Raw genomic sequence first — 14,776 nt, 5'->3', positions numbered from 1 at the left:
ATATATATATATATATATATACTGGCAAAACCATCTCATTGATTACTGTACACGCAATAACCCTTATCCCTGAGTGGTCTTCAGGCCTTGATAAGTGGTGACAACCAAGTTGTAGTCAGGTGGGAAGCAGGCAAACGGAACAGAGTTCCACAGGCTTGCACTTCTAAAAAAGAAGCTTTATTCGTGGAATCTACGTTTTGATTTGGGCACAGATAAAGAGTGGAAAAAAGTTTTGACAGTGGTGTCAGCTAGACGGGTGTCTATCGTGAAAGATTGACGAGGGGGACCAGAGATTGGAGCTCAGATGAGCACTTGCCATGGAAGTAACGATAAAACAAAGACAAGCTCACAACGTCTCTCCTGTGGGAGAGAGGTTGCAGGGAAGAGAAAAGGGCACCCTCAACTAAGCCAAATATTTCTTGATTTTAAAACTAAAATCTATAGGTCATACCCATAAGTTTATTTTACACTTGCGAAAATATATGCACATCTTATATGGGGTTTTTGTGGTAATCTATCCTCTCCAACACATACACACACACAAAACAACTGTTTATTTAGAAATTTACAAAGAATCAGAATTGGTAATCGTAACTATCCATTTGATCAGTGTAAATAAAATTAATTTTGCAGATAAAAAATTTGACCCTTTCAGCTTCAACCAATGAAAATGACTCAACCCCCCACCCCACCCGAAAAAAGAAAAGAAAAAACACATTAAAACCTTTTTTTCATAATATTTGATTCAAAGTCAGTTTTAAATGTTAACATGTTGTCCGGCTTTAAGAAATTGACTTCTTATCTATTTGTTTTTGAATTTTTGTAGATGAACATCTCAAAAATTCATATCATTTGAATTATTCAGATTACTGTTCTCACCTTGGGTGTTATTTCCGCAACGTTTCAGCTGATGTAACCTTCGACTTTCTGCAGGTGTCTCTTGCTGAATTTCTAATGGAATCTACGTTTTGATTTAGGCATGAATTGGTTTAAATCTTATTTTAAATAATAATCTTCTTTTTTAACACAAATAGGTCACAAATGAGTCAAGTAAAACAAAAATTGTTTTTGACTAATTTTACAACAGTATTTAAGTTACATTTTCAATTTTTGATTTATTGAAAATATTTAGAAAGCATTGCCTGACTCTTCCATAAGTAACAGGTTCTAAAAATGTGCCTCAATGTTGCTCATGAATAGAGTGCTAAATCATATCCTAAGCCAAAGGGGAGAGATCTTCATAGACTGAGGCAATTTTTGTTTCAAACTAGTTTTTAGGGAGTTGAATTATCTTATGTATAGCCTTAGAAGAGGCAGATAAATAGAAACTTCATAATAAGATCTGAATTCCACAAATTAAATAAATTTTATAAGCCCATAACTTCAGTTATGTAATCAATATTTTATGCATATTTTATTACATTAATGTTTGCACATCCTTTGAAGCTTTTTTTTTTTAGGGGTTGTCTTGTGCACTCATTAAAAAAAGTTGCGCATGAGTCTCATTATTTTGAATACAGCATAAGAATCAGCGGATGATGATATATCTTATGAAAAACTGAAATGCCAGTTCAACATCATAGAAATGAAATAAAAAAAAACAGATAAAAGAGAAAAGGAACAAGATTATAAAAACGAAAGAAAAAATAAAAAAGGAAACAAAAAGGAAAAAATTAAAAAAGGAAAACATTAAAAAAAAGGAAAAATAGAAAAAGAAAAAATAGAAAAAGAAAGGAAGAAAAAGAAAATTAGGAAAGAAAAAATAAGGATATATATATATATATATATATATATATATATATATATATATATATATATATATATTAAAGGAGATTAGAACAATAGTCTAAAGAGCAGAATGTATTTTAATGTAATAGTAAAATTACTAGTTTAATTAAAATACAGGGAAAGAAAAAGTGCTCGTTGTAATTTAGATATATAATAAGCTCGATAGGTAAATATCCTAGAGTTAATTTAATATTCAAAAGGCGAAAAATTAAAAGATACATCTTCCTTACTTTTAATGCTAGGTTTATTTATGGTGTCTTTTACATATACTAAAAACCCTTCCCAATACTTTGCTGATGAGGAAACTTTGTTTGTTAAAAACCCTATATGTAAAAATTATTGTCCGTAGCTTGATGTCTACCACAATAAAAACATTGTTTTCCGAAACGATCGTACAAATTATTGATTTTGTTGTTGTTCCTTCTTATGAAACGGATTTTTAATTTAATTCTAATTTGTTTTTTAAATTATCAATCACATTACTATATATATATATATATATATATATATATATATATATATATATATATATATATATATATATATATATGATAAAAGAAAAGCTACCATTTAAAAACGTTTATATTTTTATATTTTTCAACTAAACATTAATCAGAAGTGACTTTTCCAATCCATTTATTGTCAAGCCCAAACATCAGCTAACGTGATATTGTAAACGAATACGGAGTTTGATGAACGACATTATCATTATTATTTATTTATTTATTTTTATTTAGTTTCATTTATTTGTTTATTTCTTTCAAATTATTCCACCGGGCAAATTATTCCTCGTAATATATAATAATCAATAGAGGATTGATTCTATAATAATACATATGCAATCTGCATAAATTATAATATCATGTTTAAGCGTATTGTACGACCGGGCAACGACGGTTAACAGGTCCGGCTAGTATATAATAATCAATAGAGGATTGATTCTATAATAATACATATGCAATCTGCATAAATTAAAATATCATGTTTAAGCATATTGTACGACCGGGCAACGCCGGCTAACAGGTCCTGCTAGTATATAATAATCAATAGAGGATTAATTCTATAATAATACATACGCAATCTGCATAAATTTTAATATCATGTTTAAGCATATTGTACGAGCGGGCAACGCCGGTTAACAGGTCCTGCTAGTATATAATAATCAATAGAGGATTGATTCTATAATAATACATACGCAATCTGCATAAATTAAAATATCATGTTTAATCGTATTGTACATGTCGGGCGTCCAGCTGTTCTCATATGATTGTGACTGTGTTTTATCTCGTCGTCATAACAGTGTAACTAAGGTGTTGAAGTAAAAATAAAACTAGAAATGAGAGTGAAACAGAAAAACAATTAGATTTGTCGATAAAAATATGTTTTATAAAAAAACATACACGCTTTTCTTGTTTCGCTTCATCTTAACTTGGTTTTAAACACAAATAAGTTGCCTTTAATCGGCTTATATGCGTATCACGTTGGTACAGTGGTACCGTCACCAGCTTTTATTGCTACCGTCTCGGTTTCGGTTCTAACTGATGGCGCCCAAATACATTATTTTTTACTTTTGAAATCACGACTCTTTAATAATATATACGAAATCTGGACAAATTAAAATACCATATTTAAGCGTATTTTACGCCCGAGTAAAGCCGGGAACCCCTGCTATTTATTTAATAAATAAATGCAAAACTGTTTTAAATTATATTCTTAACGCCCTTCTCACACTGTATAAACTGGTCCGTCAGACATTTTAATTTTTTCTAGCCCCATCACAAAACTATCTTATTTCATTTTCTGCTGTTATGTTATTTTGAAATTAAACTATTAAGCAAGATATTCTGGTCTCTTGTTATTCACCATCTCACTTCGCATTGAACTTTCCCACTTAAGATTTCTTGTGGAAATACGTCTACTATTTACGTATTAATATTCTATCTAACCCTCCCTACTTCTCCTGAGTTGAGCTCTCCTAACATTTCCGATATCCGATTTAATTCAACCAAACTGAACATGGACAAATTTACATGGTCGTATTCACTGAAGAATATCCCAAGTCTTCACAGTTTCACATAAACATTAACAGAAAAAAATACTGATCTAATTATGTGATAAAAGCAAGAGAGACGAAAGGAACAGGGGGTATAAGGATTTAGAACGAAGCATTAGAGCATGGCCACCGAGATATAGAAGGCCTGTTAACTGAAAAATCCATGCAGACAATGTAGGTAAGATTTGTCAAACTGTCACTGGCAATACTAGATGAGGGCATTTTTACAAAGAGCATTAGAACATGTAAAAAAAGAAAAGAAAGGAACCCAATTCGATTAATAATGAAATTGAACTTTATTCAATATAAAATATAAATATTACCTATGTAAAATGACGTAAAAGCAATATACAATCTAATACGGATAAAACTGAATTAGGAATTATCCTCGTCAGTGGAGGAGAACTTTTTCATAACTAAGACAATTTTAATTTTTGTTCCTATCTAGAGTGTACTTTATTGAGGAGCTGGATTTTCCCCACAAGATTATATGTTGAAATAATACAGAAATTATATTTAAAGTTTTGGTTTTCTGTTCTTCTATGTCCATCCCCCCCCACCATGTTTTTCATCAAAATGTGTAGCGTATTTTCATCAGTTATATGGTTGGTAATCCTATACTCCGCTATAACCTTCATTTTCATATCAGTACAGAATACATAAATACGTAATTTCTCTTCCTGGGGAACAGTGCGCAAATGAGATCACTGAATGGGTCAAATCAGTAACTGAGGCACATGTTTTCATACTATACGGTCTATAGCAAAACTCACTCTCCTCAATTGTTTACTTCTACTTGCGCAGCTGGCTTTGCTCAGAGGCAACATGCGTTCCCAGATTTATCAGGCATAAGTCCAGTACAAACAGAAAAAAGTTTATAGAAACTAGAAGTAATTGTAAGAAAGAAGTCGTTAGCTAAAAGAGAATATACCGAAACCATCAGAAAACGCATTGAAGCACAGAAAATTGGGAACTAGGGATTTCTGGAAAATCTACAACAGTGTAGTAAATAATGGGCAATCAACTATTTCCCATTATCAAACAATCATGTGGTTCTTTGCACGGCAACCGAGAAAGCTAACATGCTTGCCTATCAGTTTGTCTGAAACTATACATTCAACCCAGAAAACCTACTTTATTTTGCTTTGAGGACAGAAACCATACTAGATGATCTGAAAATCACTCCTTCTCACGTCCATGATATCATAAAAAATTTCGACACTTTAAAAGCATGCAGACCTAATATCATCCCGGTTGTACTATTAAAAAAATTCAACAAATGCTTTAACGAATCTTGCTTTCCCGACTGCTGGAAAACTGCTTCTGTGATACCAGTTTACAAAATTCTGGCGAAAGAACTGCCGCATGAAATTATCGCCGCATTAGCCTCCTCCCTCTTTTTGCCAAAATATTTGAGTCTATCGTTAATCAAGTTCTGATCCACCACCTTACAGATGCTAAACTTCTCTCCTACCATCAACATGGATTTAGGCAAGCCTGTTTTACTGCAGATATGCTAGTTGTAATCTACAAGACAACCATTCGCTCATGTATGGAGTATTGTTGTCACATTATGGCCTGGTGCATCTGTTATGAGTCTCTCACTCCTAGACAAGGTTCAAAAGAGAGTCGATAACCTGATAAGTCTTGAACTATCTAAGCTTAAACCTCTGTCCTATCGACGAAATGCTGAATCCTTCTGCCTGTTTTAATTTTAATGGTGGATGCTCGGACGAACTACAAGCCCTTGTACCCCCTCGATGTAAATACCCCGACAGCCCCGACAAGAAGTAAAGTCTCACCCCTACACAGTAGAGATCCCTACATGTAAAACAGCCTTCTAATCTATTAGTTTCTTCCCCAGAATTGTTACATTTTGGAACTCCCTTCCGGGTTTCTGTTTCCCCAACTGTACTGACATGCAGAAGTTCAAGTGTAATGTGAACATAAATCTTGCTGCTCAACTCCCTTCATAGTATACTTACAACTTATGTCACTTGACAGTAGCCTCCTACATGAAAGTGGAACTGTGTTTAGTTTGGGGTGAAAATATAATGCATAAAATACATATATATATGTTATACCTACACAAATATGTAATTCATATACATATATGTAATACATATAAAATATTTAATATACATATAATATATGTAATACATATGCATATAATATATGGAATACATATACATATAATATATATAATACGTATACATATCATATATGTTATACATATACATATAAAATATGTAATACATATACATATAAAATATGTAATACATATACATATAATATATGTAATGTATATGCATATACATGTATGTAATATATATACCTATAATATATGTAATACATATACCTATAATATATGTAATACATATACATATTATATATGTAATATGTATACATATAAAATAGTAATACATATACCTATAATATATGTAATACATATACATATTATATATGTAATATGTATACATATAAAATAGTAATACATATACCTATAATATATGTAATACATATACATATTATATATGTAATATGTATACATATAAAATAGTAATACATATACATATAACATGTGTAATACATATACATATAAAATATGTAATACATATAAAATATGTGATACATATAATATATGTAATACATATACATATACTACCTGTAATACATATATATGTAATACGTATACATATAAATTATGTAATGCATATACATATATTATATGTAATACATATGCATATAATTTATGTAATATATATAATATATGTAATGCATACACATATAATATATGTAATACATATATATTATACATATACATATAATATGTGTAATACGTATATGTAATACATATACACATAATATATGTAATACATATGCATATAATATAAGTAATACGTATGGATATAATATATGTAATACATATACATATAATATATGTAATACAAATACATATATGTAATACATATAATATATGTCATACATATAACTATAATATATGTAATACATATAATATATGTAATACATACAATATATGCAATACATATACATATAATATCTGTAGTTCATATACATATAATATATGTAATACATATACACATATGTAATACATATACATGTAATTTTTGTAATACATATACATATGTAATCTCTTTCTCTACGATTATATAAAAATACATATGTAATCTCTTTCTCTACGATTATATAAAAATCATTTTGTTTGTGATTCTTCTTCCTTATAGGTTCCGAAAATGCTGAGCCTATCATTTGCAAATTTCACCCAAAAGAAATTAAGCGTATTATAATACCTGGTTTCAAGCTGTTGTTATATGTTTGTGGCTATTATTTTTGTCTCGTCGCCATAACAGTGTAACTAAGGAGTTAAAGTAACAATAAAACTAGAAATGAAAGTGAAACAGAAAAACGATTAGGTTTGTCGATAAAAAAAGGTTTTATAAACAAACCTACGTTTGTGTTTGTTTTTTTGTTGTTTTTTTTGCTTCATCAGAACTTGATTTTCAACGCAAATAAATTTCCTAACAGGAAGTAAGCATCCGATAACGGTGTTTTTTGGTTGGTTTGATATGAAGCCAAAACGTTGAAAAAGGTTTTATATAATCAAATCAAAGTATTATCAAAATCGTTTTGTTTTTAATTACTTACTATTATTGTAACAAAACGGTGCGCTTTCTTGGTAACATAACCTGTGTGAGAAAATCAGCAACCGCAATAGGAAAGTGTACTAGTAAAATATAGGGTGTTACAAAAGTCTTGGACACATTTCAAGTCCTCTTATCCGATTAAGTATGAATGGTATTAATATGAAAATGGTGCCATTTTAAATCTAAATGCAAAGTAGATTTTTAATGCCTTTTCAGATGGCATTCGCTAAACCAGAAAAGACGTTTTGTGTTCTTGAATTGGCAAAAAATTGAAACATGGACACTTGATCAACGTGGATTGTTGGACTAATTAATAACGTTTGTTAAATTAATTGTGAAGTAAATAAAGAGAATGGTCCTTTTCTCCCTTAAATAACTTCATTGTGGAAAGTATATCTTGAAAATGATGTAAACAAATCAATTAACAACGTTACATATTTTAGCCGTTTCGCACAGAGACGCAAAAAGATACGTTTGTTTATTTTTACATGTTTACACGAAAGAGAGAGCCACGCTGTACGCGCGTCTTCATATAAAACAGTCAATAAAATGGAGACAACTAAGTAACCAAATTTTTAAACTCACGTTATCACTTAACAGAAAAAAGGAAGACAACTCCAATCTGCTCATATCACCAAATAACACGGATCAAATGGAGACAACTCTTCAGCACTTAAAAACACACTATATAACAAAACATCATTGCATACGGAAAATATGCTTTGCGTTTTTTCATCATTTTCTCTTATTTTTTCTTTATGTCTGTGATGACATCGTCATGTTCAGCCTCCCTCTTTATATCGGTTAGCGTGACTGGTAATTCTTTTATTATATTCGCTACCATGTTCTCCCCCCCCATAATTGGAACGTATAGCTGCAATTACTGACTCATCAAGGATTTCCTCCATTTTCGGTATAAGTCTTGACAGGCCACCCACATGACCTATTTTTTTCGAATCCAGATGTTTTATTTGAAAGTCATAATTTAGCAAAATCGTACCTCAACGGAGTAGGCGATTTGCCGTATATACTGGCAAGCCCTTTTTTTGAGCCGAAGATTGTCACTAGGGGCTTGTGATCTGTTTCCAGTATAAAATGTCTCCCGTACAGGTAACGGTGAAATTTCGTCACCGCGAAAATAATGCTTAACCCCGCTTTCTCTATTTGAGAGTAAGTCTTTTCTGCCGGGAATAGTGTTCTTGAGGCGTGAGCTATAGGTTTCTTCGATCCATTTGGCAGGATATGCTGTATACATGCTCCTATACCATACGAGCTTGCGTCGCTCTAATTTCTAATTTTGGGTCGTAATAGGTTAAAAATAGATCGGACGTCAGCGTCTTTTTAATTTTCTCAAATGCGTCTTGACATTCTTTTGTCCATATCCATGGTGTTTCTTTCTTTAATAATTCGTTAAGCGGAGCTCTTAGGTCGTGCATTCCTTTGATAAATACTTGGTAGTAGTTTGCGAGACCTAAGAAGCTCTGTAGAGTCGTCAAGTTATGTTGTGCCGGCATGTTTTTAATTGCTGTCGATCTTTCCGGGTCTGGGCATCGGCCGTCTTTATTTATTATTTGCCCTAAATATTTGATTTCGTCTAAACTAAATTCGCATTTGTTTTCTTTCACCGTGAATCCTTATTCGTTTATTCTTGTGAATACTTCTTTTAGATGCTCTTGGTGTTCACTTATGGGCGCGCTCCTGATAATTATGTCATCCAGGTATGCACAAGCACAATCTATTCCGTTCAGCATTGTATCCATTTCTTGTTGGAAAATCGCCGGCGCGACTTTGATCCCGAAGGGTAGACGGTTGTATTTGAACAACCCTTTGTGCGTGTTAATGCATATTATCTTTGAGCATTCTTCTTCGATCGGAATTTATAAATAAACGTCGGACAAATCTATTTTTGAAAAAATTTTGTCACCATTTAGTCTGGCAAATATCTCCTCAGGGCTTGGTAAAGGGTAGTGGTGGTCTTTTAATTTATCGTTTAGGCCTGTAAAAAAGTCTGCACAGACTCGAATTTGTTCCGACTTTTTTTTACGTACACCGTAGGGGCTGCTCAGACGCTAGTTTCCATTTTCGATAAGATGCCTGTTTTTTTTTTCGAGTCTATCTAGCTCGCTATTTATTTTGTTTAAACCGTCGAACAGTACGTTCCGTTTTTTCTTAAACACCGGTGTTGCATCCTTTTTTAGCTCGAACGAAGCCTTAAATTTATTGCATCTTCCCAGTCCAGTAGTAAATATTTCTAGGACTTACTTTTTAGATCGCTTTTAATATTTTCTGATGTTGGACTGCAATAGGTTATTTTTCTACAAAAAGCGTTCATTGGTTTATTCCAAAGATTAAATTTTTCAATCCAGTCAATTCCCAGTAAGTTCTCGCTTTGTTTAATTACGAAGATTTTCAATTTCTTCGTCGTGCCATTTAAATTAACGGGCAGGATGACCTCTCCTTCGAATTTTATTTCGTCTCCTGTCACTGTTCGTGCACCTTTTCTTGACTTTTGAAGAGTCGGTTTACCCAGCTTTTTCCAAGTGTTGGCGTTTATTAATGACAAATCCGATCCAGAGTCAAGCTGAAATTTCACTTGTTTGTCGAAAATATTTACTGATACATATTTTCGCAAATTATTTTTCCCTTTGTCGTTTGTTCTCATTTGGTGTACTCTATTTTTTGTTCTGCAGCAAACACTCTTATGTCACACTTTATCGCAATTGTAGCACCTGATAATTTTGTAAGGACAATCCTTTTCCAAATGTTTTTCATCACATCTTCTGCAATTATTGCCTGATACTGTCTTTTTATAATTCCTTTGATTATTATCGTAATTTCGTTTTGTGTAGTTATTATATTGACTATTATCGTAATTTCGTTTTCTGTAGTTATTATAATTTGAGTATTTATAACTTGGGTATTTTTTTTAATTTTGACTAGTCTCAAAATTTCTTTGTCCTGAGTTTCTTCCTAATGTACGCCACGCCTGCTTCTTCTATATCCCTGGACTCTATTTTTAGTGATACTGCCCTTTGGCAATCTTCTGCTAATTTCTGCAATGTCAAGCCTTTTTCTGTCTCTAATTTTTAGAGAACGCGTCTTTGTATCTTTGAATTTTTTGTGGATACTAGACCCTGTGCAAAGATTAATCATTTGAAATCGTCCGCCGTGAGTTCCGATAATTTGAAGTTGTCGCAGTTTTTGTTTACTACTGACGCGTATGTCAGGTAGTCCTGCTCATCAGTTTTCTTAAGATTCATACATGACCATCTCTGGAAAAGAGACATGTTCGGTCCGAATAACTTCTTAAGAAGCTTTACGGCCTCAGCGAGATCTAACTAATTCGTTCTCCTTGGCAATATGAAATCAACAAATTTGCAATGTTCGCTGGTACTAAGCTTTCGAAGTAATAAACTTACTTTCTTTCCATTTGGCCAGTTTTCGCTGTCTGTTTCGAAAATATCTTCATACCTCTTGAAGCATGCATCAAAAGTTTTATCCTCTTCCGGTACGTATGTGAGCACATCTATGCTGTTAACAATTGTTGTGTTGGAGAAGGTTGTATTATTTTCTTGTATGGAATTAGCTGTTAATCTTTCTAACAGTTCTTTCTGTTCAAGTTGCATCTGCGCGAACCTTTCTTCCTGCCTTTATATGCATTATATGAGTCGTTCATTTTGTCTTTCGTCTCTTTCTGCGTATAGCGTTTGCTGTTCTTTTTGTAAGATCTGCTGATTCCGCATGAACTTTGTCATTATTTTAGCAAATTCCTCCATCTTGTTTTTTTTTTATTTCAAAGATTAGAAAAATCAGTCTATTTTACTAATTCACTTTTTACAATACCTACGAACAACCGTTTTTAGGTTCGCCTTTTTTTTCTTTTTTTGTGTCAACCGAATTCTATCGATATATTATTTTTTGCGCTGGCCCTTTCTTTTCCCCTTTTTCTATTGAGGGATGAAAAAAAATGTATTTTATTTTTTCTCTTAATACGTTAAGTTTTGATTATGTACAAGAAAAAATCCTTTCTTGGTACAACTGAAAAAGAATCACTTTTCTCCTTCAAGACAATTTGCATAATTTAGTTCACGGTGTACTAGCGAAACCACCTTTATTTTTTCTTTGACTTTCGTAGTCACTTTGAAATGGTTATTGGTATTTTGCCTTCAAGTATCCAGTGTTCGAATATCTCGCTCGAAAAATTTTGTAGTTACTTTCGTTTGTTTTTCTTTTCTTTTTTTTTTCGACCGTGATAATTTTCCACGTAAATTATTTTTCGAATACTGTGTTGTGTCTAACAGTGAATTCTCTAGTAAATCTTTTCAAAATCCTTGATGTTACTGTTGGGTTCAAACAGTAGGTTTTTTTTTCCTTCGAGTACGTTTTTTTTCAATCTTTCTCGATTACATATTTTTAGTACACCACTGTTTAATTTAGTAGTGGATTTTCCTGCGTAAGTCTTTTTTCGAATTCTTGAGGCCACTGTTGCGTTTTAATAGTGGATTTTATCCCGCGTAAGTCTTTTTTCGAATTCCCGTCGCCACTGATGTGTCTGCATAAATAATTAACAAGAACACGAAAGTAAATTTATACAATAATATATTAGGAAGAAAAGTTATATACATATTTACATGTCTTCAAATATACTTCAGTTGGAGATATTCCGGCAGGTGGCGTGTTGCATGTCTTACTGGAGGCAGCATAGGCGTCTTGCCTATTTGGCGGTCGTTGCCGGACTCCCCCAGTATTGGTGATTGATAGCTTTATATATCTCACTCACCCGCCTATGTTAATTAGTGGGCGTCTCCACAACAGAATACAAATAGAACATATATATATATATATATATATATATATATATATATATATATATAGATAGATAGATAGATAGATAGATAGATAACAATATTGGTAAAGATAGAAACTATAACTATGTACATATATATAAAGATGGTAATGTATATATATATACATATATATATACACACACACATATATATATATATATATATATATATATATATATATATATATATATATATATATATATATATATATATATTAGTCCTCGCGCGAAAGAACAGGACACAAAATGTTTTAAATAATAATAATAATAATAGAATAACAATAACAAAGACTTTCGCTGGCGAGGACTACTATTGACCGTAACCAATTATACAGCTCTTTTGGAATTTTCATCTCTATTTTTCTCGTTATGTACTGAATATTTGTTAATGAAACCTATATGAAATATGTTCCTTATTAAATTTTAAAGATTTTCTATTCTGAAAGAAGTTTTAAAAAATTTAATCTAAAGAAGTTATTTTAAAGTTTTTGTTTTAAAAAATCAGATTTTCTCATTATTCAGACCTGTATTACAATGAGAGGGTTGCAAAAATGAGCTGTGCTGTGAGGAGAAATACAAACTGAAACAGAGAATATTCAGACCTGTAATAATACAAAGAGGGGGTTGCAAAAATGAGTTGTGGTGTGAGGAGAAATACAAACTGAAATAGAGAGAAGGAGAGTTTTAAAACTCTCCTTTTCTCTTACATAATAATAAATTAAAAAAATAAAATATAATCTTAAAAAGATAAGATACAAGTTAGTAAAGCATTTCATTCAAGGCATGAAAATTGTTAAACAAAATGTGTTTACTATGGGCTTTAAAAATAAAGGTACAAGATTCAATTTGAAATTTATTTATCTTCAAAATGCACTTTTATCAATTTTACAAAGTAAGGTATAAAAATTTAATTTAAATTTAATAAAAAAAATTACCTTGGATTTATTTTATGTAATGTACATTTTGTTGCAATTTAAAAACATTATCTTTCATCTAGCAATTAATGGCATAGATATAAAATTTTCAATGATTTTTTAAGTGCAACAGAATGTACATTACATAAAATAAATCCAAGGTAATTTTTCATTCAATTTAAATTAAATTTTTATATCTTACTTTGTAAAATTTATAAAAGTGAACTTTGAAGATAAATTTCAAATTGAATCTTTTTTTTTAAGCCTATAGTAAAAACATTTTGTTCAACAATTTTCATGACTTGAATGAAATGCTTTTCTAACGTTAAAAAACAGCTTATAGAAAATGGACTTTGATTTATTAAAGTATGATAGGTTATGAAAAGGAAGGGTTGTAAAGAGATAGTTTTGAATTCGGGGATATAAAAACCAAAGCAAAATATGATGAAAGTAAAAATAAAATAGATAAATCCCATAATTTATTATACCATACCTGTTCACACTGAAACACTTATCACAATATTCTGTGGATCTATATTAAGAAACCTTGTAAAACTTTGTGACATATTTCCATTCTATGGAGGTCAGGTGCGAACGAACATCCCATAATTTTATTATACCATATTTCTTCAAACTGAAACATAATTATCAAAGTATACTTACGCAGATAGATACGAAAAGTCTTTATTAAAGTTTGTGCCTATTTCCATTCTATGGAGGTCAGGCGCGAAAGCAGACCCCACAATTTTATTATACCATCCCTATTTAAGTTAAAACATACTTATCAAAGTATTCTTATGTAGACCTATATCAAAAACACTTGTAAACTTTTTTTTTTAATTTAAATTTTTTTTATTTCCATACTTTGTGGACCAGGCACGAACGCAGACCTCACAATTTTAATGAACCACCGTTCTGCAGGATCAAACATACCCATTCCTGTGTCTCGATACATCTGCTATCATTATATGGAATCGGTTTTTTAAAATAGTCAACCATATAGGAGCCTATTCGTGACCAGACACACACACACGCACACACACACACATCCAGCTTTATATTATAGATAGATTAAATTTATTTATACAACCATTGATGGCTACATATGTGCAAACATGTATGCACATATGTAACCATCAATGTTTGTATAAATAAATTTAATATATAATTCTGTGTAAGATTATGTAGAATTGCAATTGCAACAAAATTCATAGTTTTACAAACGAGTGCTGTTCCTGTATATTCATTTTAACTTAGAACATCCATTTTTTACATAGATTTTCATACAATTTTCACTTTCAATTTATGTACTAATTGCAAAACTCATTATTAACCACATCCATTTTGATAAAAAAAACATCTTGTTTAAAAAGATGAGTGATTCATTGAAAATCCATGGATTAAGAAAAACATTTAATAATTATTTGTACAACTTTCCTTCTCTACGTATTCTGTCTTGTTGTTTTCAACCAATAAATTTTGTTGTAATTCTACATGATTTTATTCAGAA

The sequence above is a fragment of the Euprymna scolopes genome, chromosome 45 (genome assembly GCF_053919585.1).
Source record: "Euprymna scolopes isolate OS-2025 chromosome 45, ASM5391958v1, whole genome shotgun sequence".
Classification (NCBI taxonomy): domain Eukaryota; kingdom Metazoa; phylum Mollusca; class Cephalopoda; order Sepiida; family Sepiolidae; genus Euprymna; species Euprymna scolopes.
This window is presented reverse-complemented; position numbering follows the sequence as displayed.